Source organism: Quercus suber, unplaced genomic scaffold (assembly GCF_002906115.3).
Source record: "Quercus suber isolate HL8 unplaced genomic scaffold, Cork oak 2.0 scaffold_627, whole genome shotgun sequence".
Taxonomy (NCBI): domain Eukaryota; kingdom Viridiplantae; phylum Streptophyta; class Magnoliopsida; order Fagales; family Fagaceae; genus Quercus; species Quercus suber.
Window position 1 is genome coordinate 154,968 of NW_027070069.1, and position 10,440 is coordinate 165,407.

The 10,440-nt window shown below is 37.9% G+C and overlaps 1 pseudogene; it reads left to right on the plus strand.

Annotated features, from left to right (window-relative positions):
• The first annotated feature begins 8,037 nt into the window (after window positions 1-8,037).
• On the plus strand, window positions 8,038-10,187 carry LOC111993110 (uncharacterized; annotated as a pseudogene).
• The last annotated feature ends 253 nt before the right edge of the window (window positions 10,188-10,440 follow it).

Genomic DNA, 10,440 nt, shown 5'->3' on the forward strand with positions numbered 1-10,440 from the left:
CTTTAGTTTCCTCTTCGATAACACATCGGCATGTTATCTTGTATTTGCATCTTTCTTCCCTACTCTTTGACATTCCATTTTATTGTTGTGTTGCTTAGATTATGGATTAGAGTAGCTTGTTTGTTTATCCGCTCGCATTTACACTATTCCGCACTTAGTATTAAGTTTGTGTAAAATCAATCAAGCCGTAACTTTAATTTAGGGGTCATAAAAGCTCTTGTATTTTCAACACATTTTCAAGCATTCAATTGGTAATAGAGGGGGTATACTCATTGTGGTTTAAATACGTAAGTGTGATCCTTGACCCCATTTGAGATGGACCGGTCTCAATCTTTAAATGTTCCACCATATTTTGATGGTAGTAACTATGCCTTTTGGAAAGTCCGAATGAGGGCATTCTTGTGTTCAATTGATGATACTGTTTGGGATGCGGTAGAAGTAGGATGGACTATGCCAGAGGCCGCTAAATCCACTTGGGATAAAGTAGCACTTGCGGCAGCTAACGCTAACAGTAAAGCTTTGAATGCAATATTTTGTGGTGTTTCTCCAGATGAGTTTCACAAGATTTCTCACATAACAGTAGCCAAGGAAGCTTGGGAGATATTGGAGACCACATATGAAGGCACGAAGAAAGTTAAGGACACAAAGCTTTAGATGCTTACCACTAAATTTGAAGAGCTTAAGATGGGAGATGATGAGTCCTTTGATTCATTCTATGGGTAGCTCAAAGAAATTGTGATTGCAAAGCTCAATCTTGGTGAGAAGATTGAGAATGCTAAGGTGGTGAGAAAAATTTTAAGGTCCTTACCGGAGAGCTTCCGAGCAAAAGTCACAACTATAGAAGAAAGTAAAGATTTGGATGAAGTCAAAATCTAAGAGCTCATTGGGTCTCTCCAAAAGTATGAACTTGGATTGCCTTCTCATAAGTCAAGTAAATCTCTTGCTCTTAAAACCATCACCGAAAGAATGGATGATTCCTCTGAAGAAGATGGAGTGGAAAAGGATGTAGCATTTCTTGCAAAGAACTTCTGACAATTTTTGAAGATGAAGAATAGTGGGAAACCATTTAGCAGAGGGAAGTTTTCATCCTCCAAAGGTGATAGGAAGGAGTTTAAGAAGAAAGATGGAAAGGATTCACAATCTCCTCAAGACATTGTCTGTTATGAATGCAATGGCCGTGGACATCTCAAGAAGGAGTGTCCCAACTATATAAGAGGGAAGGGCAAGGCGTATGCCACAACACTTAGTGACTCGGATTCTTCAAATTCTGATTCTGAAGAGAGCTGTGATGGAGAAGGGAACTACTCCACTTTTATGACCATTGCTCATGTAGAGTCCTCGGAGGACTTGAATTTGCCAGTGGAAGACCTTGGTGAATATAGCGAAGTGGAATCAATGGGAGTAGTAGAAGAATCTGAAGCTGAAAAAGATGAAAATGCAGTGAGTCTTCAAGATAACTACAATTTCCTACTTGAGAAGTCAGGAGAATACACAAGGGTGGCCAAGGCAGCAATTAAAGAGATGAAAAAGGCAAAAGAGAACTATAAAAGTCTTTTAGTGCATTATAAGGAGACCAAGTGTGAGATAGAGAGGTTGAATGGTGAGCTGACTGAAGCTTATTCAAAAATCAAATTCCTTGAGCTTGAGGTGGTTCAAGCAAATGCCAAGGTAGAGAGGGTCTCCACTAAGAAGCTTGATGATGTTCTTTCTCGTTAAAAACATTTCTCAGACAAAACCGAATCGGGATATATTGGAGAAAGTAGTTTAGCTGTGAATATCTCTAAAGAAGTGAAGTTTGTGAAGGCCAGAGAGCCAGTTGTAGTTGTCTCTACTCCTGAAAAAGTAAAGGATGAAAAGAAGAAGAATGTGGCTGACTAACAGGTGTTGAATAAGCCCCATAACCGATCAGTGGTTAAACCTGAAGCTAGAGGGAAATCACTTCCAAAATCACAAAGAGGTCCAAGAATTCAACATTTCTGTCATCACTGTGGACTTCAAGGACACACCAGACCAAATTGTCATAAGCTGAGGGCATTGAAGAATGCAAGTGATTAGAGGTCAAAAGGACCTAGAAATGACAAAAGGAATTGGGCTGTTAAGCAACCAAGAGATCGAGATGGTGATTCCGGTGTGATGGATGCGATGAAAATGATTGATGCATTCACCACCTGTTTGGCAAGCTTCTCTAGAAGGTTTAAAGGCCACAACATTCGTACCCAATTCTAAAGGGATATCACCTTAAACGCACATGCCGTGTGGGTGAAAAGGGGTACTCATGCATAAGCATTATAATATGTCCATGTATTAATTATTCCGATGTTTAGGGACATTTGCTCATGCATCATGACATGCATAATTTACTATGTGTCATTTGCTTCTGGCTTATAGCATGTTTCTTTTACAAGCTTTTGGTTTGTTCTTGTTTTTGTTGATTTTCTTTTCGTGTTCTGTTTTTGAGTGTGTTCAAAAATTCAAATACCCATAAAAATTAAAAAATCTTCAAAAAGTTTGATCGCTTGTCTTGTGTATATCACATGTGAGTTTGGCCTAGTACCTTTGTACTAATGGCGTAATGCACTTACGAGCTTAGCTTGTTTTTATGCATATTTATCTGTGTGGAAGAAATCTTGAAAACTAGGTGTGATTGTTGTAAATAGATCTTTAAGCTAGTCATGAATGATTGGTCAATAGTTTTGATGGTCTTGATACTTGTATAGACTTGTACCTATATCTCTTCCCATGTTATTTTTATGTTTTTGCTAAAAAGCTCACCAAATGTAAATCTCAAAGTGAAAAAGAGATATTGAGCTATAAAAACCTGTCGCACATACTAGTATTTGAATAGGAAAAAGGGAAAACGATTTTTGTATTGAAATGTATGGTGTTTAAAAAAGCCAAAAGCTAATTCTCAATGTTGAAATATCAAAAATTTCAAGCACTGATCTCAAAAAGAGATGTATTATCCAAAAAGGATCAAATGTTATGATTTATGCAGAAGTCAAATGAAAAGCTTCTAAGTTTTGTAATCAATTTGTGGGAGGTCATATATGTTCATTTCTATAATTGAGATAGACCACTTGACTTAGTACTAGTTGTGTATGACTTGACTGAATTGATCATTGAAGCTTCACTCTGGTCTAAGGACTATTTCACACTTGATACTCACCCACAACACACAAGACTTTGATTCAATTAATGCTTATCTCATTTATGTGATTGTACATGTTCAAATGTGATGTGTATGCTCATGTACTTTCTGATCAAACCCAAAAAGATTTTGAGTTTTTTATTTGTTTTTGAAAGTGATTTTATACTTTCGTACTTTTAGTTTTTGTTCAAAATGCATTTTTGTGTTTTTCTTCAAAAACTGGTTCAGAGGGTGTTTCGCGAGAAGCTCGAAACTTAAAGCTTCCAGCGAAATGTGCTTAAGGGAAATTAAAAAGTCACATTTTCATACAGATAGTCTCGCTACTACCTCGCAAGTATTTCGCGTCTATACACTTCTCGTACAATGTTTTTAGGCAAAAACTAGAAAATTTTTCAATTCATACAGAGGCTATCGCAACTGTCTCGTGACTTATTCGTGACTAAAAGCTTCTTGCAAAAGCTTTTGAGCTTCAGTGGTCATTCTCGCGATTGTCTCACGACTATCACGCTCCTGCCTAACCCGCGAAAAACTCGTGTTTTTAGTTTTTATGTAGCAGATGTGACATGTTTTCAAATACTTTTAACTTCACTCGCATTGCCTTTCTCGAACCTTGTCCAACCCAAAACATTTTTTCTCTCAAACCCCATCTCTCTCAAGCCTATTTTCTGCATTTCCAACTTCAAGGTATGTTTTCTAAAACATTTTCTTCATGTTTTTTTTTTTTTTTCCTGAGATTAGGCAGAAATTTAAGTTAGGGTTCTAAATTTGGGGATTTTTTCGAAAATGGGTTGGAACTCTTAATTTTGTGAAATTTTTTTCAAAATTTTGATTGGGCTAAGTCCCATTTGATGTGTTTGTATCTGTGTTGGCCCCTTGTGGAATTCTAAGCATGTATTGAAGCAGTTTTCATCTCGTTCATGCATTGTTCATGTGTGGTGTTCACTATTGCATGTTAGGTGTTTGACAGAATGTCCTAGTGACATTCTTGTGTTGAATTGGACTCAAGTGAGTCTCTATGCTTGGGTTTACTCATAATTGAACATGTATAACATGTTTTGGTCAAAGGGTATGTGTTTTACACATTTTCCCAATTGTTGCCTCAATGACATCTCATGCATCACTTAGGCACACACTAGGCATCCTCTAGGCACACCCAATGCATCACCTGCTGCACTCACATGCATTAGCACATGCACAGCCCAAACACACACATGCATAGTCACTTAAATTCATGCATTGTGTTTTTGTTTACATGTTTTAACGTCTATAGCATGCTGTTTTAAGGTCATTTGTTCTGTTTTGAGTTGGTTATGCTCGGTTTTAAGTTGTTTTACCTTTATTTTGAACTAGCATGTATCTAATCATGCTTTTGTGTTCTATTTTATGTTTTTTGCACTTGTTTCTTTTCTGTTCTGTGTTCCTTTGTGCGGACGTCTCCTACTAAGCATACAGCTCCTAAGAGATCATCCTCTAAACGTGCACGCACTAATTCTAATAACTTCAGGTCTGCTGAGGTTGATATGAAGTATAATGATTGCTATAAGGATAAAACGATCATCATGGAAAGGGTCGTACAAATGGAATCACTTAAGGACACTTTCATACCTGAAGTGCTCAAGGATAGGACATGGACAAAGCTCTTGAACCTGAATGGGGTTGTGTACTTGGAGATCATCAAAGAGTTCTTCTCCAATGCTAGTGTAGAAGAAAATCACATAGACTGCTGGGTGAGACACAAAGAGTTTGTCATTACTAGGGAAAGTATTCAAGATTTCCTAGAAGTTTGTCCTCCCTCACAACCAATTACAGTGCAATATGAGGATAGATTGAGTTCTATTAAGGAGATGATAAGGATACTTGGTGGTACACCGAAGAAATCATCCATGAATATAATACCATTCTCTCTTGAGATGAGGACACTTGCTCATGTGATGATCCACAATCTATTTCCGGTTACCAACCTTACCACATTGTCTGTTGCAAGGAAAATCTTCCTATATGATCACTTTACCCACAAAAAGATAGATATTTGTGGACACATTTTCCACATTTTGAAGAAGAGCATTGAAAAGCAAACTTCCAGAATAGTCATGCCATTCCCCTTACTAATTATAGGCCTCATTGCAAAGACAAGGCTCAAAATTCCTAGTGGCCTCATAGTGGTTCAGAGGGACTATCCTACTGGTGCACACATAGTGACTAGGAGCACAGCTCATATCAAAGGCTCCAAAACAGGTGTGCATACGATACCACGGGCTCATGTTGAGGAGGGAGGTGACACAGAGGATAAGATAGACCGATTCACCATTGATCCAGAGCCTTCAACTCAGCCATCATCTTGAGCACCAGCATGAGGACAAGACAAACTCGATCGCCTTCTAGCCAGAGTAGAGCAAATGTACACTATGCTAAACTCTCATGTACAGCACACTGCGGACCAGTTTGCTTATGTCCAAGGTCAAATCACTATCTTATCCTCTTAAATCAATGATTTTTTAGTCAGCCACGGTTCAGATTCCTAGTCTGAGTAGTTTTAGCCTCTTTGGCCATTCCGGTCAAAAAGGGAGAGAAAATTTTGAGGGTGAGCTTGTACAGTTAGGGGAAGCATAGTTTAGGCCTAGATACATTGGTTCTTTTAGGCAGTTTATTTTTAGTTTTTATAATTGTTGGTTTATTGTTTTTACTGCTTCTCTTTAAAACTTTTAGTACACTGTTTTATATTTTAGTTTATTATTCAGTATTTGTGTTTATCTCAATGCTTTGTAGCATTTTTTTGTACTTTTAAAATCTTACTAATATGTCTTAAGTACCTTACTCTTATGCCTAGTAGGATATTGTTTCCTAGATGCAAATACTTCGTGTATTTTGCATTGGTTGAGCATTGGACATGCAATTGATCCTTAGGATTGTTCATAATTGCATTGCGTGTCTAGATGAGCATTTACTTGCTAAATGTTCATTGTAGTCATTCTTTAATGACTAATCTTGTTTGATCAAGATATGCTTCATGATATATAGTGTTTATAAACTTGATCACAATTTACTTGTTCATGTATGTACCTTGTGTTCAACTTGTCATAAGCTTAATGAAAGTTTTGTTTGTGTGCAAGTGTTTCAGGTTACAGGTATATACGTGCAAGTGTTTCAAAGCTTCTAGATTAGGTGTGAGTGAGTTTTGCTAGTGTTCCCAAACTCACGTTTAAGTCTAGAGTCTATTTTAGGGGTTTTGTCACGGAATAGCCAAAGTGGGAGATTGTAAAGTTGTAATTTACAACTATGTGTTTTGTTGGCTTTAATTCTGTGCCAAATTTAATTGTAATTTTATTCAATCTTTTATACCATGTATTTATTGTGGGATTTAGTTGTGAGGGTTATGTGATAGAGAGAAAGAGTGCGTGTGAAGACTCAAGCAATTGAAGACAGAAGATTTCTCGCAAGTAGCTCACTACTAAGCATCCCGCGAAGTGATGCATATGTCCTACGCATGACTGGAATGTGAAGAGTCAATACAGATAGAGATAGCTGTGTTTCGAGAGTAGCTCGTAGGTAAGGCCTTCCCGCAAGACATTCGCGAAACATTCTATTTTGCTAGGCTATGCTCTTTGATTCACACTTTCTGTACCCACACTACATATACCCACATTACCCACAAATGTTGAAGGGGCTTCAAAGAGAAAACCCTAGTCACAAATCTTGAGAGTTAGAGATTATTATACCCACATTTCTCTACATAATTGCTTGTGAATTTTCCTCAATTCCTACCTCTCCATTTCCATACCATTGAGATGTTGATAGCTCAAACACTTACTACACCCTTTCAGAGTGTCAAGTGAGGTTTTGGTGCAGCTGGGAAGCATTGGAAGAAGCCAAGGATGGTAGATGCAACATGGAGCTTGTTGAGGGATCCGGAGAGCTAGACAAAATACGGTTCCGAGAAGCCTTGTTGGAGTAGGAGTTTGGAGGGTTTAGGTACATCGGGTAGATTAGGCTTGGAGGGTCTCTTGCTAACCCAGGTATCACAACTGATTGTCTAGTGGATCAATTACCACTTGGAGGGCGGCAAAGAGGTTTTTTGTCGAGTTCTTCAATTTCCTCTTCGATAACACATCGGTGTGTTATCTTGTATTTGCATCTCTCTTCCCTACTCTTTTACATTCCATTTTACTGTTGTGTTGTCTTGATTATGGATTAGAGTAGCTTGTTTGTTTATCCACTCACATTTACACTATTCCACACTTAGTATTAAGTTAGTGTAAAATCTATTAAGCCGTAACTTTAATTTGGTTGTCTAAATAGCTCTTGTGTTTTTAACACATTTTCGAGCTTTCAATCCTAGAAAAGCCAATGTGGTAGCTAATGCCTTAAGTAGGAAGTCTGCAGGAAATTTGGCAACACTGTTGACTACACAAAAACACATCTTGGAAGATTTAAGGAAAATGAGGATAGAAGTACGGTTTCATGAAGCAAAGGCACATTTGGCAAACCTTAGAGTTTAGCCTACCTTGATTGAAAGGATAAAGACTGTACAAAGTAATGATCCACAGTTGTAGAAGATAAGAGATTTGATAAATCTAGGCTCTCAATTCAAGTTTTACATTCATGAGGATGGATCCTTGAGGTTTGGTAATCGGCTTTGTGTACCAAATGATCCAGACCATAAGGCAAAAATTCTAAAAGAGGCTCATAACATGAGTTACACGATATAGCCAAGAGACACTAAGATGTATTGGGATTTAAGGGAGACCTTTTGGTGGAACAACATGAAGAGGGAGATTGCTCAATATGTTGCTCAATGCCTAGTGTGTTAACAAGTTAAGATGGAGCATCAAAGGCCAGCTGGATTTTTGCAACCTCTTCCCATTCCAGAACAGAAGTGAAAGGACATTACTATGGACTTTGTGATGGGGCTACCTAGAAACCCTACTAGTAAAGATGCAATTTGGGTGATTGTAGATCGGTTGATAAGATCTGCACACTTTTTGGCCATTAGGCTGGATTTCTCACTCGAAAGGTTAGCTAGATTGTATATCAATGAAATAGTGAGATTTCATGGTGCACCTATGTTCATTGTGTCTGATAGAGACTGAAGATTTGTGTCTTAATTTTGGGAGAGCGTGCATAAGGAAATGGGTACTAACTTGAAGTTTAGCGTAGCCTTTCACCCTTAAATAGATGGACTTTCAAAAAGAACTATACAAACATTGGAAGATACACTAAGAGCTTGTGTAATTCATTTCAAAGGTTCATGGGATGAACATCTACCTTTGGTGGAGTTTGCATATAATAATAGTTACCAAGCAAGTATTAAAGCAGCACCGTATAAGGCTTTGTATGGTAGGAAGTGTAGGGCTCCTATATGTTAGGATGATGTTGGAGAAAGAAGATTATTGGGTGTTGAGATTGTACAGTAAACAGTATATAAAATTCAAGTGATTAAAGAGCGGCTCCAAACAGCTTAGAGTAGGCAGAAGAGTTATGCAAATGTTAGAAGAAGGAAATTAGAGTTCCAAGTGGGTGATCATGTGTTCTCGAAGATTTCACCTCCTAAAGGAGTTATGAGATTTGATTTTCGAGGTAAGTTGAGCCCTCATTTTGTAGGACCTTTTGAAGTCTTGGAGAGGATGGGTAAAGTTGCTTATAGGCTCGCCTTACCACCTTCTTTATGAGGGGTACATAATGTTTTCCATGTCTCAATGTTGAGGAAATATGTTCCAAACCCCAGTCATGTAGTGGATTATGAGCCTCTAAAATTAAGAGATGATTTAACTTATAAAGAGCAACCAGTTAAAATTGTGGACAAGAAGGAGCAAGAGTTGAAGCGTCGTACCATACATTATCTCAAGTTTCAATGGAGGAACCAGTCCGTGAGAGAGACTACATGGGAGTTAGAAGATAAAATGAAGGAGAAATACACATATCTTTTTGAGGACTCAGGTATGTCAAGTTTAAAGGACTAAACTTCTTTTAAGTGGGGGATAATGTAATACCCGGAAAAAATAAAAATAAAAGGAGGGGTAAAGGTTTTTTTTTAACGACTTGGACATGCTAATTACAAACAAGTGGCAAAAGTCTCGAAGCTTGAAGCTGTGGTTGGTTTACCAAAGTTTGGAAAAATTGAAAAGAATATTTGTGGTCCATGTCAATTAGGAAAACAAACAAAGTCAAGCCATCCTAAAGTGAATGTGGTTGCTACTTCTTGCCCTTTGGAGTTACTACATGTGGATCTAATGGGTCCAACAAGAACAGAAAGCATGGGTGGAAAGCGCTATATTATGGTGGTAGTTAACGATTTCTTGAGATACTCTTGGGTGGATTTTCTTAGAGACAAGTCAAAAGTATGTGACAAGATGGAAAAGTTATGCAAGAGGCTGTAGAATGAAAAGGGAGTTCCCATAGTCAAAATCAGAAGTGACCACGGGAAGGAGTTTGAAAATGCAAAGTTTGAAACATTTTACAATGAACACGGTATAAAGAAGGAATCTTCAGCTTCAAAGACTCCACAATAGAATGGGGTAGTTGAAAGAAAGAATCGGGTGATTCAAGAGATGGCAAAGTAATGTTACTCAACAAAAACATTCCACAGAAGTTTTAGGCTGAAGCAGTAAATACTTCATGTCACATTGGGAATATGATTTACTTCCGAGCAGGAACAAAGAAGACATCGTATGAAATTTGGAGAGAAAAGAAGCCAAAGGTGAAATATTTCCAAATATTTTGAAGCAAATGTTACATTCTTAATGACAGGGAGAATCCTGGAAAATTTAATGCTAAGAGTGATGAAGGGACATTCCTAGGCTATTCCACAAATAGCCGAGCATATAGAGTGTACAATAAGCGCATTAAGACGGTGATAGAATCGATAAATGTGGTTATTGATGACACCATATCTGAAAAGGATATTGATGATGATGGTAAAGGATCAAACCTTAAGAAGAGTGAGGGTGATGACAACATGTCTCAAGGTGATGATGCTGAGAAAGAATCATCGGAAAAGAAGTCTACACCTCTTATATCAAGAAGGGAGACTAGATCAACATAGGGATCTTCAAGCCCTCTCACCCTCTGGAAGTTCAACCTTCAATCTCTCGCAATGAGGAACCTTCCACTTCCAAAAGACCATCATCAAAGGTAACTCTCAATCATCCCTCAAGTAACATCATTAGTAATGTAGATGAAGGACTCCGGTTGAGAAAAGGATAGGCCTATAGTGTGAATCATGTGACGTACGATTATTATCTTGCTCAATTTGAACCCAAGAAAGTAGAGGAAGCTTTGAAAGATGAGAATTAGGT